At 37.5% G+C, this 26,234-nt stretch overlaps 1 non-coding gene and 1 pseudogene across 1 annotated transcript; one reads left to right on the top strand and one right to left on the bottom strand.

The window, feature by feature from the left end:
* Positions 1-8,426: 8,426 nt before the first annotated feature.
* Positions 8,427-8,498, bottom strand: trnaa-ugc. The gene has a single exon. It is a non-coding gene; the product is annotated as a tRNA-Ala (tRNA).
* A 503-nt stretch (positions 8,499-9,001) lies between these two features.
* Positions 9,002-25,102, top strand: LOC120785079 (annotated as a pseudogene).
* The last annotated feature ends 1,132 nt before the right edge of the window (positions 25,103-26,234 follow it).

The following is a 26,234-nucleotide window of genomic DNA, read 5'->3' as shown; positions in this document are numbered from 1 at the left end:
TCAACACAGAGTCATCAGTATGTGTGAATGCAATGTATGATAGTGTGTGTGAATGGGTGAATGTGGCATGTAGTTTAAAGTGCTTTGAGTGGTCAATAAGACTAGAAAAGCACTACTTTAAGTGCAGTCCATTTACTTTTATTGCACATATTTGGTTTAAGCTTGTAGAATGTTGCGTGATGAATTGTTACATGGTATTTTCCTTACTGAACGGCTTTTGTGTATGTATGTCTATGTATATTACACATAATATCACAGTTAAAAGTATTATCTATGATGCATGGACTTATGACATATACTGGGATTTATTGTGATGTTTATTGTGGGGTTGTTGGTGGGTCAGCAGTGTTTAATCGATGAGCCCTGAACCAAAACCACTCTTTGAATATACCACCATCACTTTCAAGACCATAGCCTTCACTATCGTCAAATGGTAATGTGTATCACGTGAAGCCATGTTACTGGTGATGCTTCTCCTCATCGATGCTTCTAATCTTTTGTACCAATGTACTGTATTCTCCATCCCTGGTTCTCTTCTTGTTAAGCGGTTGCACATTACGGTTGCACTGACGTGGACCTTCAATTGTAGTATGAATATAACAGCATGCTCAGTGAAGGAAGAGCAGAGTGAGGAAAAGCACTGTCACTGTGGAGGCTACGAAGAAGGTGAGCAGCTGGGCAGGGGTGTTAAACCTATTAAGCAGGCTCAGGTCATTGGCTCTATTCACTTCCCCCTCCTTCAGTGAGTCCCTCATTTTGTTTTTGGTGGCTGTCATCCCATCCCACAGCTCCCTGGTGTTATTCTCTTAATTCAATTTTATTTATATATTACCAAATCATAGCAGAGGTTATCTCAGGGCACTTTTCATGTAGAGCAGGTCTAGACCATGCTCTTTATAGTTATATTTACAGAGACCCAACATTCCCACATGAGCAAGCACTTGGCGACAGCAGCAAGGAGAAAGTCCCTTTTAACAGGTAAAAACCTTGAACAGAACCCAGCTCATGATGAGTGACCGTCTGCCCCGACCAGCTGGGTTGAGAGAGAGAGAGAGAGAGAGAGAGACAGAGAGATAGAGGGCGAAAGGGGGGGGCATAGCACAGTAGACATATAACATAAAGATGTGTAACAATCATGAAACTAATAATAAAACTTATAATTATAATAATAGGGTAAATAATAGTACTCATAAAACTAAATAATAATTATTGATATTATTATAATTATTAATAATAGATGATAATCATAATATTTGAAGCAGTGGGTGTTGAGCAGGATCATGGGGGCAGTAGGTGGTTTGCAGTCAAACATCCAGACTATCTCGCACCAGGGGCAGGAATACCTGCAGAAAGCGACAGGAAGAGAGAGGAGAGAGACGAGAAAGCACAAAACTACGGGAGAGAGAAGAAGTCTTAGCATTTAAGAAAAAGAAAAGTATTCCAAAATGTAGCAGCTCAAAGAGTCTCGTTGAATGTACTACCAGAAACCAATCAATTTCTAAACTGAAGGTCTGTACAACATGCAAAGAAGATAGTAAAAGTATGATAAAGATGCTAAAATGCAGAAATATTCAGATTCCAGAAAAAGTCTATTTGCGAATTGTTGTATCCTTTCCGATTCTTTCTCTGATGATGCATCATCAGGTAACCTATTCTGGGTTGTGCTTGCACTCAATTGCAGCTGTAAAATTTTGACAGAGCAGCTAACCATCAGTAGTTTGTAGCATTAAGCTTGGCAGAGGATTTGGATACCGCCAATGCTGAAAAGTAGGTAAGGTATACAAATACTTTACCATTTGGAGATTCAGTTGTCTTTAGTCTATGCAGAGTCTGACATCATTCCTTTTTCTGATGACTGCAACTGGTGAAGAGAAAGGTAATTCAGATTTAAGGATAACTTCTGCATTGCTAGAGGTGGTTGTTCCCAGCTTCTACAAATAGGGCCAAAATTATTGGCACCCTTAGTAAACAAAAAGCTAATATGTTGAAACTGACAAAAGTAATTACCAGCCACTATTCTCTAGTTCATATTTAATAGAACAGTCACACTGCTTTTTGATTGTCGATGTAACACTATTCTAAATAATCCAACAAATGAAAATGGCATGGACAAAATGTTTTGTAGCACACCCTTTTGCAGCAGTCACTGCAACCAAACACTTGTAGCTTTTTAATGTGACTTCTACACTTCTCAGCTGAATTAAAATCAGGACTTGTAGCAGACCGCTTCTGAACAGTCCAGTGTTTTATTCCCTTCTATTCTTGGGTGCTTTTCAATGTATATTTTTGCTTTATGTTTGTCTCCCAAAATTGGGTTCTTCCTGGCTTTTCATCCATGGACCCTGCTTTCATTCAGAAAATGACATGATGCCACCGGACACTGTTGTACCTTGATCTTGGACGTCAGTCTTATTTCCACCATTTGCTCCGTTCTGTTCAATCTGGGCTCAGTTGTTATCTTGCAGCCACATGCAGGGAGGTTGGCTACAGTGGACTTTAGGTTGACTACAGTGGACTTTAAACTTCTTAATATTAGCAGCTGTGGTCCGAGGAACATCAAGCTGCATGGACTCAATTAGAACTGCCTCTAGTATAAATAATCAGGTTGGAAAGCAGCATTTTCAGTATCTCATGCCAGCTGCTTTTCTTATAAATTCTTCTTTTTTGAGCTTGCTAGATTTGGTTTACCGTTGCACTGTGGTTTGATGTGTTCATCCTCTTCACACCTGAAGCAATACCAGGGTCTTGGTCTATTGCTTGAATTGTTGATTCAGTCTTGGCTATGAGATTGCAGCCTTTGTGGTGTGGCAGTGGTGGCTCAACACTTTGTTGTGGCTGACTTGAGAGCTACTGGTCCGATAACTGTACTCATTGTACTCTTTCTATTGTATTTCTGTGGGATTCATGTTAAACGTAGCCGGGACTGCAAGTCAGCTGTTTGTTTGTTTGTTTTTTTTAAGTCTTGGATTTCAGATCTGGATTCAGGTGTCAATGGTGGCAGGATGCATTCTTCTTCACACTGTACACGGGTCCCCTGATAATGGGAGGACATATAATCGGCTTTAAAACATTGAATTACTGTTTCATGCTGGATGCTTTGGAGGTTCGTTTATCTTCTGCGGTGTGGAGTAACAGGAGTTCTGCAAAGGTGAGTGGGTTCTGTTTCTTTGTTCTTGCTGCAGTTCAGATATCTTTAGAGGTCTCTGGTCCTTAACCCAATACTGATCTTTACAGCTCCTGGCTGGCTCAAGAACTACAAGCTACTGGGCCAGTTCTAGGTTTGTACAATAGGTGACCAGAGAGGATCACCTTTAAATTAATCAGCCGACAGTTTACCAACAAACCTTTAAACACACATACCTGTTAACTTGAATGGGAAAGTGGTCTCAGAGTTTCACTTAACCCCTTTTGTTCCTTATATTGTTGAGAATAAGTTCAAATACTCTTTGTCAATTTTGTCTTAACTGTTTTTTTTTCCCAAACAAAACTAACGTATGATACACTATTCAACTGATAATATATACAAAGTATAATACTGTTAATTTCCCAATATTTTGGTGTTGCACTCCAGCTGGATATTCTTTCGCTTCCATTTATCGCTTGCTAAATGCAGCTAAAGACTAAATATGTTTATGTCAGCAGTTATTGGAGACCAGACCAAAGAAGAGCTGAAGGGAGAGTGTTGGACAGAAACATGATTCTAAATGACTGACAATGGTGCTCTGTGTCTGCTGGATGTGTTAAGCACAGATGCAATTGATTGCTAATATTTTAACCAAAACAACTTTTGAGCCAATGTCAGATGTGTGTCTTTCAAAAAACAAATGCTACATGAACACTAAATCTAACAAGCTGCTCAACTTTATTAGTTCGTAATAGCATATCTGACACTCCAGGCATGTTAAGGCACTAAATATTTCTCCTCATATATGACATACATCCATTCACAAAAACAGTCAAGCGTTTTACTAAGTTTTTTACTCTTCTTTACCTCCTCTGACTCAAAAAAATACAGACATTAAATCTAAGGTTTTTTTTGTTGTTTTTTTAATCATTTTTTGTGGGGTAAATGGAGATTAAATGTTTCCTCTGTCACCATGACAACAGGCTACTTCCTCATGGCATCTGCTGGGACAGGTCAAAGATTATTTGGGAATAATGGGTGATGGATGCTGGGTCAGTGGCTGGGGTGGTAAATATGTGAATTGAGCTGTGTGTCTGGGACTTTGTGGGGCTTGTCTTGCTGTTGTCCACAGCAACAAAAAGGCTATTTTTGGACTTCATGGTGTCTCATTTTTATGAATGACCCTCTCTGAAGTCCTCATGTCAGTATTGTGTTCATTATTTGTTCCCACTGTTCCCAAATGCAACTCCCCAATAAAAAAATAAATTAAAATGAAACTGCAGGTTTAAAATTAATTAATCCTGTGGAAAAGCTTCCTGTGCATACAAATGTAGCTAGGAACATTTCCACCAGCAATGTTAGTCAGTGAACTTAGTAACTACACAGTAAATACACGGTAAATATCATTTGAATAGCATTAGCATGCTGACTAAAAGCTGATTTATCCCAAACAAGTTGTGTGAGCTGTTTCTGAATAGATTAATAGTAGCTGTTGTTTTTAATACTTGGTTATGTACATTTATATACATTTTTGTCTCCATTTCAGACTTGCCTACCCCACAGTAGCTGAATCAGTCAATAAACTTGTTTGATGCACAGGTCTGCACAATGCCCATTTCAGATTTAGGAGGTGTGCCCTTACTCTGTGACCTGCGTTCACTATGGAAGGATCATGAGACAAGTGGCCATTGGGCACTAAAATGTAAAAGGCACTCCACCATTCCTACATAGAAGCAAAACACCCAGACTGAAAGATATGCGACCACATTATGTGTAGTAGTTTTGTAGTCTTTTTGCATCGCTTTTTGGTCAATATGCTTCTCCTTGTTTTCATTTTGTGCCTCTCTGAGGTCATTTTGTCTCTTTTTAATCATTTAATTGACTTTCCAAGAATTTCCAAGAAATGTTGACAGTCACTTTAAACAAAGGGTCTGGCTCAGGGGCAACAGGACCCCTTGGGCCCTGGGGCCTGTGCCAAGTAGGTCAGTTCAGTAATCCTATAACACCCCCTCCTGTGTAGGTTTGCAGAAATGTTTACATGCATCTTCAGAGAAACATAATTCCAGCTTTATACAGTGACATCACTGCAATACAATGTTACTGTATATACTGTAGATGATTATCATTACCTGCATCACAAGCTGGGTCTCACTTTGTTAACCAAACAGTGTTCAGAGGTAGTTTTCAGTCTGAGGTAAGTGAGAGTGTTTCCAGAGCATAAGAGGCAATATGGACTCTTTTTTTCCATACAGTATCTCTTCTCCATGTTGCTATCATATACAGTCTGATACTACCTGAGGTATAGCATGTACCAAACCTTTTTGATGCTTGTTTGTAAGAAAATACGCGACAACTTACATGAGTAAGCACTTTATATTTTGGGTTTCTGCTTAAAGATAAACTATGTAACTTTTAAATGTACACACAGTAATATCTTTCTCATCAAAGATAAAAGTTAATTTCCAAGCAATAAAAACAAATGCACCAAACCCACCGTTACATTGATCATGGCCACGAAATCCTATTTACTAAATTTCTACTGGCCATTCAGCTGAGAGATACCGTCACATGTGTGTCCCCAAACAACAAGATGTGAACAAAGGTTCTGGTATAAAAGTAAAGACACATTCCATAGCTGTGGGTGGTGGTAGTGAGTCACTTTGCAGTTTGTGAGTCATCATAAAACACAACAGAACAAAAAGGAAGGTGACCACAACAAATGCATCCAAGGATGTGAAAGAGTCACCAAAATTAAAACCGGTAACTGATTTTAATGTTGTGGCTGATCGCGGAATGTTTCAGTAGTTGTATGGCACAGCCTTGCAAGCTTTTGGCTACCTTGGTTACTCTGACCCCTACAGATTTCCCATCACCTTGAGCACTCTCCTTGTTTTCATTTTGTGCCTCTCTGAGGTCATTTTGTCTCTTTTTAATCATTTAATTGACTTTCCAAGAATTTCCAAGAAATGTTGACAGTCACTTTAAACAAAGGGTCTGGCTCAGGGGCAACAGGACCCCTTGGGCCCTGGGGCCTGTGCCAAGTAGGTCAGTTCAGTAATCCTATAACACCCCCTCCTGTGTAGGTTTGCAGAAATGTTTACATGCATCTTCAGAGAAACATAATTCCAGCTTTATACAGTGACATCACTGCAATACAATGTTACTGTATATACTGTAGATGATTATCATTACCTGCATCACAAGCTGGGTCTCACTTTGTTAACCAAACAGTGTTCAGAGGTAGTTTTCAGTCTGAGGTAAGTGAGAGTGTTTCCAGAGCATAAGAGGCAATATGGACTCTTTTTTTCCATACAGTATCTCTTCTCCATGTTGCTATCATATACAGTCTGATACTACCTGAGGTATAGCATGTACCAAACCTTTTTGATGCTTGTTTGTAAGAAAATACGCGACAACTTACATGAGTAAGCACTTTATATTTTGGGTTTCTGCTTAAAGATAAACTATGTAACTTTTAAATGTACACACAGTAATATCTTTCTCATCAAAGATAAAAGTTAATTTCCAAGCAATAAAAACAAATGCACCAAACCCACCGTTACATTGATCATGGCCACGAAATCCTATTTACTAAATTTCTACTGGCCATTCAGCTGAGAGATACCGTCACATGTGTGTCCCCAAACAACAAGATGTGAACAAAGGTTCTGGTATAAAAGTAAAGACACATTCCATAGCTGTGGGTGGTGGTAGTGAGTCACTTTGCAGTTTGTGAGTCATCATAAAACACAACAGAACAAAAAGGAAGGTGACCACAACAAATGCATCCAAGGATGTGAAAGAGTCACCAAAATTAAAACCGGTAACTGATTTTAATGTTGTGGCTGATCGCGGAATGTTTCAGTAGTTGTATGGCACAGCCTTGCAAGCTTTTGGCTACCTTGGTTACTCTGACCCCTACAGATTTCCCATCACCTTGAGCACTCTCCTTGTTTCTAATACAGGTCATTATGGTGATGATTACCACAGGCAGATTTTGCCAACACATTTTGCAACATTTTACCTGTGACCCCCCCCAACTATATTTAATGGTATCCAGTGATGGAGGAAGATAAATGTCAGATAAATGTTTTTCTTCTGAAATGTAGTGGGGTTGAAGCAAAGTATCATAAATTGGAAATAAAAACTCTACCTCTAGAGAGAGTATGACATTTTAAGCAATAGGCAAAAAGACTCCTCTTTTGTATATGGCCTAAAATTATCTAAAAAATAAACCTCACATATTGTCATATTGTAGCAGGTATCACTTCCTGCACTAACTTCCCCTAGTCTAATATACTGTATATACATAGCATACTATTCATTTATGTTTGTGCTCTTTTCTGTTGTAATGTAGTATGTTTTTAGCCTTGTTTTTTACTTATTAAAATTATCTCTTTACTTTTAACTTGATATTATATGTAGATTTATCTGCTTTTTATTTTGAAGGTCAAACTGATGTGTTGATAGCATCAATACCTTGTGATGTTAATGCACTCCTCTAAGTAGCTAGAAGTTGGGTATGCAACTTGGGTATGCCCCGGGCCCCCAGGTTTACTTCAATTATTACTAATTTGAGTCTATGTAATTTGATTAATTTGTTAGAAATTTGCTCAACTGAAGTACAACATCAACTTTGAGAGGTCCTCTATGTCTTGTAAAGGGATTCTGTGTCAAAATCTAGTTTTAAGACCTTAATTGTTTTAGTTTAGTTTGCGTTTGTTTGCTGTAAAGTTGTGTTTTATCCAAACAATTTTTTTTCTTTCAGTTAATTAACACACATAAACCTACAGCAGGGTAGTATTAATCCATCATAGAAGTACAATAAGGCAATTATTTTCATTATCAATAAATCTGACAATTATTGTCTTGAATAATCAACTGATCAGTGGATTATATGTCAGAAAATAGAGAAAAATCCCCATTATTCCCAGAAATCCAAGTTAACATATTCAGATTGCTCGTTTTGTCTGGAGTACTGGTTGTACAATAAATTTTTGCCCTGAGGCCCACTAGCAGGTTAATCTGGCCATATGGGGATGTGACTATGACACTATGATTATTCTAAATTGTTTCGTTGTTTCTGTATCTAGAAAAAAAATCGCAAAAAAGCAGCCGTTTTCCTCTGTCTGCCAGTTAGGTTCACGGTTTAGATAAAGAACACTTGTCCTCTGTGGCTAATACAGCTAAACAAACGAATAAGGTAAAAACAGACAATTTACCGTAAAATTGGTTTGGTCGTTGGAAGATGTTGGATACCGAAAAAACAAATCAGGTGGGAACGCACAAAATAATACATACATGGAGATGCCGGGGATTGAACCCGGGACCTCATACATGCAAAGCATGCGCTCTACCACTGAGCTACATCCCCATACAAAAACCAGAATGGAAAAGAAAATACTATATAGTCGAAGCAACCAACAAACGTACTTAATCTCTTTTCAAGCTTCATTAAGTAACTACACTCCACCCAGGCTTTTTATAGTGTGTTAGAAATATAATGCTAAACCTAACATTATTTTTCATAAAACAACTACAAATCACCACAACACAGTGTTTTGTTGGTCATTTAAACTCACTGACAATGTGTAGCCATCACACCCAAACTGCAAATCTATGAAGCATTCTCCTGTAAAATCAATAATAATCATAAATAATAAATATAGTTTTGTTAAACTGTGCTGTTGCAACAACAATGCGGCGTGTCATTGTTAATCTCACTAGATAAAGAAAGTGCTACAATTATATTGATTATATTGTAAGATTTAATATCTTACAGATTGATTTTGCACCTTACCTTTACCTCAGATTCACCTGCTAAAAACGGCGGCAAGTCGGCGGATAAAAACGGACGGATTGTCAGTGGGAAATTAAATGAGGTTTTTCTCCCTGAGGTTTGGATGTCTGCTGGCTTTGGCGTGTTTTGTGTCGGTTGCTTGGATTAAATCGGCGGTTCCCCGTGATGGAGGTAAGTTGTCAGTGTACCTGCCGGCTCAAAGAGAAGCATAATTTCTTAGTATGGAAAAAAAATATAAATAAGCTTAACTTACCCTTTAGTTTGGTGAAAACAGTCAGAAACTTGTACATTTCTAAGGTTTGTACCAGTGGACGATGTAGCTGTTTGGACCACACGACTATACAGTCTGCAAAGGACTTATATAAAGTATAGAATATAGTGTACGTCAAAACATACTGTATATGCACCTGATGTGGCCAGCCCTACACCCGACGTTATTTACTAGTTGTGGGAAAAATTACTTCTAAAGAACATTTACGAAATTCCAGCTGTTACACACAATTCCCTTTTATTAAATGTAACCTCACACTGTCAACTTGTTGATTCCCGGGCCAGGCCAATATTGAACTCGCACGAGACATTATTAGCTCTGATGTATCTAAAATTTTCCTTCGGTCTGCCCACTTCAGGTTTGAGGCAGTATGTAAAGCCAGCTATTCTGGGCGGCAGAGTATCTCTACTTTTGGGCCTAACCAGTCGTCTCAATCCACGTTCTCAGCTCCTTTTCTGTGAATGATCGCACTAAGCGCCATACAAAATAACATTGGTAAAACAAGATTCATAGTAGATGGAACTTAATCTTCTCAACCTGCCATAGCCATCCGACAATGTAACAGTGTTTGGCTGCTTACCGAGCTTTTTTTGGTTTGGATGTCTGTAGACAGCTCACTTTCCCGGTGGCCACTAGTTAGCTAACTGAGTTACTATAGCGAGTAACAGTGACAGTTAACATTTTTCAGACTGTTTTTTTTTTTTTTTTTTTTTTGAGGCTCATCATCAACGACAGATGTAATTCTTTGCTGTTTGACAGATTTTCTCCCTGGTTAATTTCTGCAGCAAAGACATCGGGAGATGCTAAGAAGAACTCGTTTTCACCCCACAGGAATGTATTTCCTCGGGGGCAGCAGAACATGATACACCAGCCTTCAGACACTGTGTGTATATATATGTGTATTTGTTTGTATATATACGTGTGTGTGTGTGTGTGTGTGTGTGTGTGTGTGTTTATATATACATATGTATGTGTGTGAGTGTGTGTGTGTGTGTGTATATATATATATATATATATATATATATATATATATATATATATGTATATGTGTATATATATATGAATATATATATATGTGTGTGTGTATATGTATATATGTGTGTGTATATGTGTATATATATATCTGTGTATAAATATGTGTGTGTGTGTATATATATATATATATGTGTATTTGTTTGTATAGATATATGTTTGTGTGTGTGTGTATATATATATCTGTGTATAAATATGTGTGTGTGTTTAAATATACATATGTGTGTGTGTGAGTGTGTGTGTGTGTGTATATATATATATATATATATATATATATATAAATATATGTACTATTTGGACAGTGACTGTCCACCACCACGATGGATTTGAAACAAAACCATCGAGTTAATGAAGTTTCGACTTTCCGCTTTAATTGAAGGGGTTTAACAAAAATGTTCTTATTGACCAGTTAGGAAAAGGTCTTTCATGGCATCCAGAGTAGTAGCACATTGTTGCAAAAATTTAGTAGCCAGCTTTTATATATATATATGTGTGTGTGTGTGTGTGTGTGTGTGTGTGTGTGTGTGTGTGTGTGTGTGTGTGTGTATATATATATATATATATATATATAGTTTCTGGTTTCTTGTTGAATAAGAGTCTGTCTATAGACAGACTCTTATTCAACAAGAAACCAGCAGAGGCTGCACCATCTACCAACTTCTGTCTGCTTGCAAGAATCATCTTCAGCCTTAACTCCGCTCAAGAAACCCTGGAGTGACGTCACTAAATGAGCTGAAAAGCCTAAATAGTGCTTTGAATTATCAACTTTAAGTCCTATTGAAGTTAATTATCCTCCTAGCGTTCTTGCACTCTTTAGTAACTCTGATCCCTGTTTCATATCACTATTGCTAAACTAAGTGAAGAGTTCACTTTGTCTTTCAAAGATCAGTTTTATTTATGTGTCCTAAATAAATATCCTAATTTATTGCCAAGTCGTGGTCTTGTGTATTCCATTAAAGCTGCAACTGAGATTCATTAATTTAGAGCTAGCTGCTCTTGATTATTATTAGTTATTTGGTGTGTCTGTTTTCCTTCAATCGAATTTGGTGCCCTAATTTTCAACGAGTGCAAATTTAAATTTAAAGGGTTGTAGCTGCTACACAGTTGTATGCAAATGTTTGAGCACCCTACCAAGTCAGTACTTAGTAACCCCATCTCTGGCAGATATAACAGCTTGCAAACACTTTCTGTAGCAGATGAGTCTTTGTGTTCAGCTACTCTTCCTGCAGATCACTTCAGGTTCTGAGATATTTTAGTCTGTCCTGCACACACAGTATGTTAAAGATCTACCCACAAATTTTCAGTGATTTTCAGGTCAGGAGGCCATGGGTCTCTTGAAGTAGGTCTTGGTGGATTTTGAGGTCTGCTTTGGATCATGGTTCTGATTTAGAAGCCAGCCTCTTTTCACTTTCCCTTTTTGACTGACTGGAGGACTTTTACATCCAGAATTTGCTGATATATAGTGGAATCCATTCTTCCATCAACTGTGTAGTTTTTCCTGTGCCACTGGCTGCTACACACCCCAAAGCAGAAGATTCCACCCTCCTGCTGAACAGCTGGCAAGGTGTTCTTTTCATCAAATGCTGGTCCATTTTTTCTCCAGACACACCTTTTGTGATTGTTCCTAAAGAGCTCAGTTTTAACTTCATCTGTCCACAGCACTTGTTTCCAAAATAACTCAGGCTTATCTTATCCAGATTGTTGCTTTACAGACTTCAGACATTGATGTTTGTGATAAGGACACAGGTAAGGTTTCGTTTTGATGACACTTCAATGCAGCATTGATGCACAAATAGGGGCTACCCCTATTTGTACATCAACGCTGCACAGTGAACAGTGTACCACCATTCAGGTGTCAGCTGAACCTTCCTTCAGCTCCTCTGAATCCATATGGGGGTTTGGCTTTGCCTTTCTGCTCAGCAAACCTGCAGTTTTTCCTGAAAGTTTTCTTGCTCTTCACATCTTATCTTGACAACCACAGCTTACCTTACCTGCCATTTCTTAATAACATTGAAGACAGTGGAAATTTACATCTAGAAGTACTTTGATAGCTTTTTATAACTTCCCCTGCTTTATAGTATCAGTTAGCTTCATTTTCAGTTCCTCAGTCAGTTGTTTAGAGGAGCCCATGGTGGTTGAGTGTTACCACAAAGTTTGACTAATCAAGGAATTTATCATCAGCTGATAATTCCTGATGACAGTTCTTCACCTGCCTTACAAGTCCTAACGAGTCAATGAAGACCTAATGAGTTAATGAAGTTCTGAGTGTTTTACATGTGGTAGGCTACCGGAATTTTTGCACATGCCACAGCTACTGTTTAATTTGTTTCTATTTTTTTAAGGCCATGAAAAAAGAAAGTAACAGTACATTAACATTTGAAGAAGGGTCATTTTTAATGTATGTTTGTTGCAGGGCTTGTATTTACTTTTTTTTCACTTGAAAATCAACTAAGTACATAATTTGTCTAGGGTTGGCCAAAAATGTGTGTACAGTTGTATTGTTTACTGACAATATTGTATGTGTGCTTGTGTGTGTGTGTCAGGGAAGATGTTTAGGACTCGTGACCTCCCGATGATCGCTGAATTTATCCTGATGTTCCATAAAGACAAACCCATTGACTGGCTGTTAGATCACAATTTGAGGGTGAAAGTTTGCAACCCAGAGAAGGATACGGTAAGTAAGTGGTTCCAAGAGGTGAAACACACGCATGATAAGAAAGCACAAATGATCTATGTGTTTTGGAAGGGGAAATGACAAGCAAGGGATAGGTGTACACAATTTACACATGTTATGGGCCAAAGCAGTTATCTGACATTTGAGTTAAGATTCATGATAACCTTAACCAGATTTGAGACAAAAATCCAATCAGCAACACGAGAAAACCAAGAAAATGTTATGTTGAAAAAATATGCAACTAGAAAATGCGATCAGTAAAGCGCAGACCTCTTCCAAGACCAATGTCAAAGATCATACACCAGAGTTCAGAAAGAAAAATTCAAATTCATAGGTAATGATTTGGATCTGCCCCAAAATTTAATGGGTTCTTTCCTGACCCAAGCCCGATCCTTTCACCTAGTTTGGTGCAAATTGGTTCAATAGTTTTTGCATAATCCTGTGGACAAATAAACAAACCAACCAACAAAAGGACACAGGTGATCACATAACCTCCTTGGTGGAGGTAATATTTTGAAAATTAGAACCATTAAGGACTGGGACAAACTAGAAAAGAAGTGGTTCATATGGCATGTTGTTCAGCTTCGTCAGAAATCCAAAGTTTTTATACTTGATACAAACAGCCACATTTGGAAGGTGAGGTGAAAAGCCAGCCATCATAGAGTGGGAGGAGATGTGATATCGTTTAAAAACCAGGATAACAGCACATATTGTCAGACGGTCTCTTCAGGAAAGTATTCATAGTCTTGCACTGGGTTCAGATGAAAAGTGACAGAAATAGTTGTACAAATAGTGTAAAAAATCAAAAAAGAGCGAGGAAGAAGTTTATACCTTGCCTCCTTTCTCACCTCCACACAGCTGACCAGTCATGGCATGAAGATCGTTGGTTTTGGAAAGTTACAGAAAATGGTAGGAGACAGCCGCCCACACCCTCAATTTGATATTGGAAAGGTGTGTGTGTGTGTGTGGGGGGGGGGGGTGTTATCTGACAATCTGACATGCAGTGCATCTGACAGAGTATTGTGGTCCCTGATAAATCACAACAAGAACAATACACTTTCTTACATACTGAAGACTAAAGTGACTCTAAGGCTTAATGTGCATGATAAAAACCAACTGCAGATGGAACTAGACTGGCACTCAGTAGAGCGCGTACCTCCAGCAAGGTGAAAGGTCGAAAAAGGCCCTATCTCACTATGTTGAGGACAGTGTTAAAAAAATTCCTAGAGACCACACCAAAATTGGATGGGTTCTTCCCTGGCCTATGTCCCATCCCTCCACCAAGTTTGGTGTAAATCGGTTTAGTATTTTTTGTGTAATCCTGCTGACAAATAAACAAACAAACCAACAAACAGACAAGGGTGACAACAATATCCTTGGCCTTTACTATGTACAGTACTGTTGAAAGCTTTATAACATTGAACAAGACATGACAAATGTGCAAAAATAAGACTTGTTTTAGCCTTGTGAAAAAGTAACATGTAAGACCAATATAGAGAAATATATAAAGAAAATGATAAGGATGATTTCCATGTAATTTCAACATCACTCTTACATCACCATCATGAAATAGTACAATGAATGAAATTAACTAATATGATGAATATACCAAGAAACCAACTTGCAGATATGCATAACAAAAACAGATGCAAGATATGCAAAAGACTGACAACAGTATGACACAAAAACAAGACAAGGATTAGACATTATTGTGGACATTGTAGGATCAGTTAAATGAAATTTTATCATTGATCTATCTTGATCTTTGTTAAAGATTCCGCACTCAAACAATTTGTTTAGATTTCTCTCTAATATCCACATTCATAAGCAACCAGTTCCTCAATCACATTATGCTGCTTAAACATCACTATTATTTTCTGATACAGTTCCTCACAGAACTAGAACGGGTAAATACTTGAGAAGTGTACATAGCTGATTATAGAGTCAAGTTTATGTTGATACAATACCCTCATAAACTCTATAGTATTCAGTGTAGTGACATACATGCCTGTGTGTTGTCTGATGCAGAAAGACTGTAATGAACAGAAGGCATTGTTCAAGCAGAGGTGTAAACCCTCCCTCTTCCAGCATGTAGGTCTCCACTCCTCTCTACCTGGGAAACTACAACATCTGAGGGTAAGTGCACCTCTAGTCTGTGTGATAAATTTACTCAGCAGATAAGACAGATGAGAGTATTTGTTTTGTATGCAGCGATCAGCCACAAAATTAAAATCAGTTACCAGTTTAAAGTTGTGGCTGAATGGTGTATTAACTAACAGTAGATGTTTCTTGATGGGAAAGAGCTTGAGTGTGTTAAGATATGTTTTCTGAGCAAATTGTAGTCCAAATGTAAAAGATGGAGACCACCTCAAACAGGGTGAATCTTCTTTGTTGTAGCCACACGTTGATATTTAGATTGAATATAGTTTCAGTCATGAGAGAATTGATTTACAATAGATTTCAGAGATAAATTTGTAAAAACATAGATCAAATTTTTGACAGACTCCATCTGGGCCACTAGATTATTGCCAATTAAAGATAAGTTGTCATGACCTGAAAGACGGCAACATACAGCACGAGCTGATTGCCTCCCCTGTGGTTAAAAGACGTGTGGAAATGTTTAAGTTTACAGATGTTGTGAACCAAGAGGGTGTCACCCTCTTCAATTGTTAGCCAAATGGATATAGTCACTGTGTAAACATATGGTAATGCTACGCTTAACGCATGATGTAAACAACTTAATTACAAGATACACACATGAACACCTGGCAGTGTTGTTTGGTAGGTCAAAAAGTTAGAATTCTTTATTAAAGTAATGACAGACAAGGTGGAATTCTATGGAAGTCAGTGGAGACAGTGGCTAGTAACAAAAGGCTTACACCGATCAGCCACAACATTGAAATCAGTTAATGGTTTTAATGTTGTGGCTGAATGGTGTATGTATTAGGTTGAATGTTGTATGTAATTAAAGATAATTAGAACTATTTTGTTTTTAACAAAACCATCTGAACACCGAACACATATGAAAATGGGACCAAATTTTTTTATAGATTTCATAATGCTATAGTGTGTGTGTGTGTGTGTGTGTGTGTGTGTGTGTGTGTGTGTGTGTGTGTGTGTGTGTGTGTGTGTGTGTGTGTGTTGAGGGTGTGTGTCTGATTGTCGGTCCTACCCTCCAGGATAAGGACTTTGGGAAGCAGAGTCTGTACCAGGCCCATAATAAACCACCTGCAGAGTTGAGCAGCAGCCTGAAACATTACCAGCAGCACAGTCGGGACAGGGCTTACAAAGGAGAGGACTTCTTCTAGGCATTTACACCTCCTTAACTACATCCTCCTTAACTTCCTCCAGCCAATCCAAATATCTGGGTCAGTTTGAAAAAAAATTTTAAGTAGATAACACAAATCAATTTTTAAGACTGTCCACAAGATTTTAATTACAGCTAGTGAACTCAATTGGTATAATTTCGATTCTGTTATCCTAGAATACAGTAGAAAATGGCATGAGTCAACTCCACTTATTTCCAGTGAGGTTTCACAATTTTCAGTAAATTTTAGCTAGATAAAGTATGCTGATGCAGACAAAGTTATATAGAGAAACTGCCTCCACTTACTGCTGTATAAATGCTATGGTCAACACTTCATTCAGAAAAAAGTCAGTAAGAGAATGTAAAGATGGAAGTGAAAGATGGGCAGCACACCCTTTTACATTCACATTATTGTTTAAGTCCCTGCACAGCTTTTAATGTGTTTCATGCTTTTGTTTGTGTCAGTAACAAGATAAGTTTTTCTGAGGTATTTCTTGACTTTTTGTTTTGGATCTGTTTAAGTCTTTTTATTACAATGCAAGCCACATACACGGTAGACACAGTGCAAATACCATTAGACTAGCACAAAATTCTGTTGGTATTTGAATTGTGTATATGCAAATACCAGCACAGGTATTTAAAAAAAAAAAAAAAAAAAAAGGCAAGATTGACAACTCACAGTTACAGCCCTGACACACCAGGCAACCTCAAAGGTCAACAAAGGCCAACATATCAAACAGTTGGCATTGCCTCCTGTCACCTTGCATCTCCTACTAAAAGTTTCACCAAAAGGCCTACAGCTGACATAACTGCTGACATGAATGCATGTTCTACTCCTGTGTGAGATGAATATCACAACAAACTAGCCTATAATGTTTAGTTTTGCTTTACTTTTCTAATTTTCTCCTGGATTGTCAACCTGTGGTATTTTCAGTGTGGAAGGGGAAATGAAAAAATAAAAATAAGGAGAAACTGCATTTAGGGTGAATGATTTGGAGAAAATATCTAATTGCAATTTTCTAAACAATATAGCCATTGCAATTTAAATTGTGATTCTTTTCTTTTCTTTTTTTTAATTGCTTTTACTACTCAGATTTGTAATCTAGCCATTAGAGACACATACTGTATATGTGGTTAAGTGTAAATGAAAGAGTCTTAAATGTCATGTGGAATTTATCGGGATTCAAGACACTTAAAATGACAATTGGAAATGGGCCCTGAGAGTCTACAGCCATGCTAGCAGCTCTATGAGGCTTTACTATGGCACAGTGGTGCTTTGAGCTTAATGTGAACATGCTAATATACACACAATTACAATGGTAACATAATGATACAGGTGTAATGTTTACTCTGTTCACCATTTTAGCTTAGCATATTAACATTCGCTAATTAGCACACACAACTTGAAATGTTACTTTTGCAGGTGTTTGACAAGAAAACAAATTTCATGGAAATTCATCTGCTACTTGTTGAGATAGTTGGGTCTGAATTAAAGTGGTGGACCGACCAACCAACATAATCATCCATAGAGCCATGCTTTTAACATGTCAAAAAACTGCAGGTGATGATTGGCCACAGACACTCAAAAACAGCTCAGCAGCAGCCGATGACAGTACACCTGTGCTGTCTTCTATAATGTAGGTACCTGTAACGCAGTGGAAATTTCGAGACCAGTGGACCACAGTGGAAATGCTGCGCAGCAATGTGAGTACCTGCCTGTGTGTGTGTGTGTGTGTGTGTGTGTGTGTGTGTGTGTGTGTGTTTGGTTTACTTGTGTTTATATGTGTTTACGTGTGTTGTTCCTTGGTTCCATTACTGCTATCGAGCAGGTTTTGGTTTTAATCACAGGTGTTGATGCCTCGCGGAAGGAATGGCAGGGCAACATAAAACACCCACTATAACAAGTTATCTGCTATCACTCCTCTCTGGCTCTCTCTGTGTGTGTGTGTGTGTGTGTGTGTGTGTGTGTGTGTGTGTGTGTGTGTGTAGGTGTGTGTTCGTGTGTGTGTGTGTGTGTGTGTGTGTGTGTGTGCGTGTTTGTGTGTGTCAGTCGACACCTCTGTCAGACTGAAGGGGAAAAGTGGTCATTCTGTGGGTGACCTTTGAGTAAAGTTAGACAGACACAGAATCGCTGTGTAGAAGGTAAGACGGAAACCTTGTTACACAAGATGAGTCCAGGTCCAAAGGCTTCACACTTCAGGGGAAACACCAACAGATCAAAAAGTGAACCACTTCTGACCTGAAAAAGTGGATAAAGTACATAAAAATGTATTCATTTAAGTCAAGTTCAAAAATAAAAAACATAAAATTAAAATAAAATTAAAATAAGGTCATACATCTGTCATGATAAACTTGTGAGATATATGGAGAGAGAGAGGCGCCATTGTCATCTCTTGCTATTACCAAATATTAAAAAGAAATAGAAAATCATGTTTGTGGAAGGTTCTAGTTCATGTCTAGATCATTTATTCACAAAGCTGCGCACACACATATAAAACAACCAAACAAAGTGGACATTGGATTTCAGTTTTCAATATCTTTTATCATATAATATCATTCACCGTAGCATTAATTTACTGACAACATTCATGCTCCCCAGAGGATGAACTAGACCTACGTTTAGGTAAAGTCATGAACTATGTTCGCATGACACCTGACAAATAAATTTGGGGCTTTATTATTTTAGGCCTATAGTTTCATGAGCAGCAATGGCATGTCAAAAATTTTATTTCACTACTGACATCATCAGCCTCCAGACAAACTTATAATTTCCCCCAGCTAATGACAGATACCTGAGGAGAAACACTTGCGCCATCTTTTACTGTGCCATCTTAGTATCTCATTTCATTAAGTGGCTTGTACTGTATAATTATTTCTAATTAACAATAGTGTGCATAACAATAACAAGCCTAAGGTTCACTTACTTCATCATTTCAATCCCAGTATAATGTTTCTGTTCTACGTGACTTAGATCATATCTTATAGGGTTTAGTACTTTACAGTTAGCTTCACATACTTTTCGCCTATATTGACAATATTGTGGTGTGTGTCTTGCGCTGGGCTACCAGGACACCCCATAATTTACAATGTCGTATATCATTTCTAACGCCACTATAACATTCCTATGATATTTCTCTGTCATTTGTTTTGTATTTATACCATGTAACTTCATCTACATTTATCTCACTTTTTAAAATCCTATAGTAACATACTGTATGTTGTGTTGTAGCTACTCAACAGTGAGTTTATGATATTTTTCTATTACGTCAGCCAGAGTATGAGGATCAGGATTGGCACAGTTAGTGCAGGGGTGTGGACAACAGAAGGCACCGAAACAAGAGTCCTTCGTCTTAATGCACTCAGAATGCATTAGATGGCCAAGTACAGCATCAGCTGGAATGAGCACCAAAATTTCTCAATATATTTTAATAGCATGTTTAAGTTCATATGAAAAGGTGTTTATCATTGATTTTAGCAGATAAGTAAAACATATTCTTAGTCTTGGTGTTATAAAAGGCTTGGATGACTACAGATGTCATTTCAGCTTTGATTGTAGATTGATATTTACAAAGGTTTTTTTAATGGTGCTGCTGGCCAAGATCTATTAATCTAAATATCTCCAGGCTTATCAATTACAAAGCATTGTTTCTGAGTCATATAAAGTCTTCAGTCTGTCTGCTCAAAAGTTAAATAGTGACCTTGGAACATGGGCTTAATGATTGCATAAAACCACTGGACTTTAATGTGTGTGACCAGTGTAGAAAACGTTTCGGTGGGAATTAGCATTCTTATCTAAAGCCAGCCTCACAGGTTTGATAGCTTCACTGTCATCTGGGGACTATAAAATACAGACTGCTGATAAAAGTCCTGTATCTGTTCAGACTTGCAGGGCACAGCTGTTCAGAGGCTGACTTTGACACTGACTATAACAGATCATACTTTTAGAGGGGAGAAGTATTAGTGAGTTCTAAAATGAATGGTGATGTACATCAACAAATCTCTGTGATTGATGTCACTCACTAGTGAGGTACTGTATGATTTAAACTGTCCCAAGAAAGAGTTAACCACACCTCTGTGGTTAGCAAACAGCAAACATGCTTTTAATGCTGTGATCACATCATAAAAATGTGCTGTTCATATTTCTACATGAGGCTTTTTGTTTGCACACATTTCCGTGCTATGTTACATTTTGACTTATATCACTCATTATTAATGACTGGAAAATATGTAATTTTTTTTCAATATTAAGACTTTGATATCACTTCTGATTATTGTCTCAAGATTAAACTCCAGGCCTGTGTTGTGGTCTGCATAGCATTAAACAAGATATGTTTGTTTTGGGCATAGTAAGGCTGCAGCTAACAATTATTTTCATTATCGGTTAATAGGACAGTTATTTTCTTAATTAATAGTTTAGCCTATACAATGTTAAAAAATGAAAAATTGTCATTTACAATTTCTCCAAGCCCTCAGTCAGCTTCAGTTTGTTTTTTCTGTCTTTCTGTCTGACCAACAGTCCAGCACCTTAAGATATTCAATTTAGTGTGATTATATGACAAAAAAAGCAGCAAATCCTCAAGTTTGAGAATGCTGAAGCCAGCATTCTCAAACTTGAAACATCAATAATCAATTATTTTTCTGTCCATCAACTAATCGATTAATCAACTACTCCTTGTAGCTCTAGAGCATTGTCACAAACATAAAACCTAAAAGTTTTGTTATCAACAGCGCCAAGGAAACCAGTGACTGCTCTAGACTTTGGCTGCTTAACACAGCGAATAATGTTAGTGTTACAGACCACTTGAGTAAACTGCTTTACAGCTCCAAATACCTGAGGTCCTGAATCAGAACTCTATACTAACATTAGTCTAATTTCATTTATCAATATTACCTTTGCTAATAATGGATTAATGACTATGTAATGTGAAAGTTTCACCTGTAGTGATCATGCTTTGTGTCTAATGGATGATCTGCTAACACATTCTCCATAAAAAAGTTGTGCGATAAAAGTGATAATATTGTTGTTTTTATGGCTTATTTTCTACGGCCCCCAAGTGGCCAAATTTTTTTTTTAAATTCAGTGAATGCAGCTTAAAGTAGAAGATTCTAACTTTTGCTCTCTATCCACCAGCTGTCAATCATTTACACTAATGAGCCACTGTAACTCATTAGTGTAAATGATCTGCAGCTAGATTGTTTCTCTAGAGAAAGACTTAGCTCATTACCTCAAACAACAGTCAAGTTTCATTATTTAGTTAAGTCAACTCCAGGAATTAAAATTAGTTACTCCTGACTAAATTTTTCGATGACCAAATTTTTCTCTCACCTCTTACGCCTCTTGGTAAGACACTGAAAATGAGATGTGTTATACCACACCTCACTGCATCTGTTGCAATTAGAAAAAATGCACTCTTTCCAATTTCAATTTTAATTTAAAAACTATTACTGTGTTCCTTGGTAAGTTCTTTTGCCAGTGTTTCCAGCTACTTATTACTTGTCATTTGAATGTACCGTATATATCACTTATTTCATTTAAGTTGACATATCACAAGTGTCATTTAAGTTTGTACATCAATTTTATTATTGAGTTTGCACATTACTCATGTCATTTGCGTATGTCCATAGCTTCTGTCAAATGAGCAACAGAGGTCATTCCAAACATGCTAAAAAACAGGATCTTGCTGTAATAATCACCAGTCTGAGGTGTGGTTTTTGTAAATACTCACACTGTATTTGACTTGTAATGAGATGGATTCATATTAGTATGTGTTGGAAAGATATTACTAGTTGCTTCCTAGAGATAAACACTTAGCTCTCACTCAGAAAACCAAGGTTTTTTCAGGGAGGTTTGAAGTCACAGTGTTAGGATATGGTTATGATTTCAGGATTTATGTTGATATCAAAATTGTAGCCTGAGGTTATTCTTCTCTCTGATACCTTTTGTGTGTTAAGCTTGACTGAAAAATAAATGTTGTATTTTCTTCCTTCAGGCATCATCACGTGACAAATTAGTCACTGGCTTATCTTATCACCACAGATAGTCTGATAAGGACTTCATCATTATCGGTAAATATGTCAAATAATAAAATAACACAAAAAAATATGTCACCCCTGTGAGTAAGACATGCACTTATGTCACCAAAATAAATTCAACACACACACACACACACACACTGAAACACCAGTTCAGGAAAAAAGATGAAATTTTAATTATTGAATGATCTAATTTAAGAAAATGGGGAATATTAGAGTACTGAAAATATTCTGGTTAGTGGGTAGATGTGGGCAATGTTTGTCTGATCACATTCAACACAGGTACAGAGAAAAATGTTCATTGTTACATGACCACACACCCCCAGCTTTAATGTGCTGAACATTTGTATACATAGTCCCTCAATTTCAGATGCTCAAAAGTAATTGGACAGTTTACTGACAATCAGTTTCATGGTTATGTGTGGCCTGTTCCCTTGTTATTTCATGACATGACATTAGACTGAAAATAAACAAACCTATCGGAAAGATGGCAAAAACTTTAGGGATGGTCAAATGAACAATTTGGTATATTCTTAAAAAGAAAGAATTCACTTGCAAGCTCAGCAACACCAAAAGGCATGGAAAACCACGGAAGACAGCTCAAGTGGATGATCGCAGAATTCTGTACTTGGTGAAGAAAAACCCCTTCACAGAAACTTGTCAGTTAAAGAACACTCTCGAGGAGGTTGGCGTATCATTATCAAAGTCTACAAATAAGAGAAGCCTTCATGAATGTAAATACAGAGGGCTTACCACAAGGTGCAAACTACTGTTAACGCTCAAGAACAGAAAGGCCAGATTAGATTGTAGACCCACAAACAAGCAGCAACGGAAGGTGGCTGCAGTAAAGACCTGGCAAAGATGGTGATGTCCATGGGTTCCAGACTTCAGGTAGTCTTTGACTGCAAAAAGTTTTCATCCAAGTATTATAAATAATCCTTATATCTATGATAACGTCAGTTTGTCCAATTAATTTTGAGCCCCTGAAATGAGGTACTGTGTAAAAATGGCTGTAATTCCTTAACGGTTAATAGGATATTTTTGTTATGTTGTGTATACTGTATGTACTGTATACAGTACATACTCTCTTTTTTTTTTAATCTGTGCTTTTTTTTGTCTGTCGCCTATACAAATGCACATAAAAATCTACTGTTGTGTGCGTTCTGTCTGTTTCAGGTATTTTTGAGAACAGACTAGCTGAGGGTGACAATGAGGAAGCGCTGCAGCCGATCTCAGCACTATGCCTAGTGGTTCACTCCGACTCTGACGTCTGGGCTCTACTGAGTGAGGTCTGACCTGAGAGCTTGTGTGTATTAATGTGCATTCACCTGTGTTTATGTGTATGTACTTTAACACACGGCACGCTGTGAAAGATGATTAGCATTCAAAATCCTAATCCAGAAGTCTAAAAACATAATAAAAAAGTTAATATGCAGTTACTGCTCTAATACTGGCATGGACTGGGAAACCTGCTTTACGTAGAGTGTAAATGGAATACCAGGCAGCACACATGACACTGATTCTTTATCAGATGATGATCAGAAACAGCAGGTAGCATAGTTGAGACTTTGTCAACACTTCTTCTTGAGCATAAGAAAAGTCAACTAGAAAAAGGTAAAGAATGCAGCATGCTGAACTGCTGTTTACCTCCAATCAAGAGTTTGTGAATAATGCTTACTTACCTTCTTCCCAAGTGTGAGGTGAATGCACAGCAGTTTAACATACTGCATTCTTTACGTGTCTCTAGTTCACTTTAAAACAACTCATGTGGTTATAGCCTAGCCTAAGTCTAGCCTAATCTAGGCTAACCACATCTTAACTCCAGTTTAGTGTTGAACACACAGACATCAGGTTGACATCAGTCTTCACTAATAAAGGGTAATACCTACACAAACTCCAAACCACAAATTTAAATGGACATAGTTTTGATCCTAATTGGATTTTCATTTTTTAAAAATGTGAAAAAATGTTGAACTACTCCTTTAATTTAGTCTTTGCACTGCTTGTAGTTTTTGTCAAAGACACCATGATAGTCTTCAGTCATGCCAAGGCATGTGAACGATGGATGTGTATTCATCTCCATTGTTTCCATGTGGTTGGTACACATGGGTTTTTTTTCTTGCTAAAGAGCATCATCACAACTCACGTGCTGTTGTGTATACCAGTTTTTAATGAAGCACAATGAAGTTTTATAAACTCTTGTAATTCCCAGAAGATATCCACCCAACTTCCACCTGAGTGTACCATGTGGGGCTTTAAATATGACAAATAACAAATTGTCTTATTCTTATCTTTGAGATAAAGTAAGTCAGTTTGGTTTGTTCCTTTAACAGCATTCTTCTTGCATCAATCCCCACTGTACTAATGCTTGCAGTGGAATTGTGATTTTTTTTTGAGTATTGAGGGCAGTTAAAGTGTGATCAACTTTGTGATGATAACAGTAGTAGTAACCAGAAGTAAAAAGAGTGAGAAGTGTGGTTGAAAGCTGAACTAGACACCATGAACTGACTGGTCACGGTTCTTGTCTGCAATGTTATCTACTGACACATCAGGACTTTTATATCTGTGTTCCTCCAGCAGCTAATGTTTGCTTAACACTCACTCTTGTTCCTGTCTTTCAGATACTCATTAAAGTTTGACGACCACAGAAAAGAGGAAACCGCACACACGCCGCCATCTAGCACAGTGCTTCACCTGAACAAAATTTCCCCCTGCTGGACAAAGACTTTACATATAGGGACTGTTTTTACAAGGAAGACCTGAAGTACCTATACCGACTGTGACTGTGGTCTGTGGGGAAGGAGGACCCATGTTTAGTGATTGTTCTGAGCCAGACTGAGATCACTTACTCTCACTTCAGTTTTCACTTCAAACAGCAATGTTAGACATTTTGATTTATGAAATTTTGAAGGGAATCCACTTCCTTTGTGAACTGACCAAATTGGCCAAATTGCTGCCTCAAAATAGCTGTTTAAAGACACTTCTTTAAACAGCTATTTTATCTAAAGACACTCATCGAAGAGTTCATAGTTAAAACAGCAGAGCTACTCAGTGAATAATTTATTACACTGATGTTGTATTTTGTTAAAAGAAACAAAGAAAATATATTCAGTACCACCTCGTCTTTGGAGTATTTAATTTCAGCTTCTAGGGTTTTTTTTATTTACCTGCATTTATATGAAATACAAAACTGCAAAACAGGTTCCCCAAAGCACAAATGAATGTCTTCTCATATCAACTGTAAAGGTTTTTTTTCCCTGTGGTGACAATGAATAGCGGAAGTAACGGCACTTCAAATTACGACCAAACAGACCAGTTTTAAGGTCAACCTTCATTAGTTTGAGACCCAAAAACTTGGCAAAGGTGATAAGTTTTATCTACAAATATGTAGCTGATACAGGTTGTTATCAAAGCATAAAGCTGGTGATATTCTGTATTTTAATTATAATTAACAAATCCCATGAAAAGATCCAAACCAGCAATGAATAAAAGTATTGTGTGTATCCAAAGCCTGATGTACGGTGGCATGAAAAAGTTTGGGCATCCCAGGTCAAAATATCTGTTGCTGTGAATAGTTTAGTGAGTAAAAGATGAACTAGTCTCCAAAAGGCATAAAGTTAACATTCTTTTCATTCTAACATTCTTTTCAAAATTTTAAGCAAGATTAGTGTATTATTTTTGTTTTGTACAACTTTAGTGTGAAAAAAGGAAAGGAGCACTATACAAAAGTTTGGGCACCCCAAGAGATTTTAACTTTTACTTCTTAAGGCTATGGCTAGTTCACCGTCATCATTAGGAATGGCCAGGTGATTCAAATTTCAAAGCTTTATAAATACTCTGACTCCTCAAATCTTGTCCCAACATTCAGCAGCCATGGGGCTCTTTTAACTAGTTGCTTAGCACTCTGAAAATTAAAAATAATTGATACCCTAAACGTAAGAGAGGATAGCAAATTGTTTTCAGGTTGTTGTCTCCTCATTTTGTAACTGAACA

The sequence above is a fragment of the Xiphias gladius genome, chromosome 23 (genome assembly GCF_016859285.1).
Source record: "Xiphias gladius isolate SHS-SW01 ecotype Sanya breed wild chromosome 23, ASM1685928v1, whole genome shotgun sequence".
Taxonomy (NCBI): domain Eukaryota; kingdom Metazoa; phylum Chordata; class Actinopteri; order Istiophoriformes; family Xiphiidae; genus Xiphias; species Xiphias gladius.
This window is presented reverse-complemented; position numbering and strand designations above follow the sequence as displayed.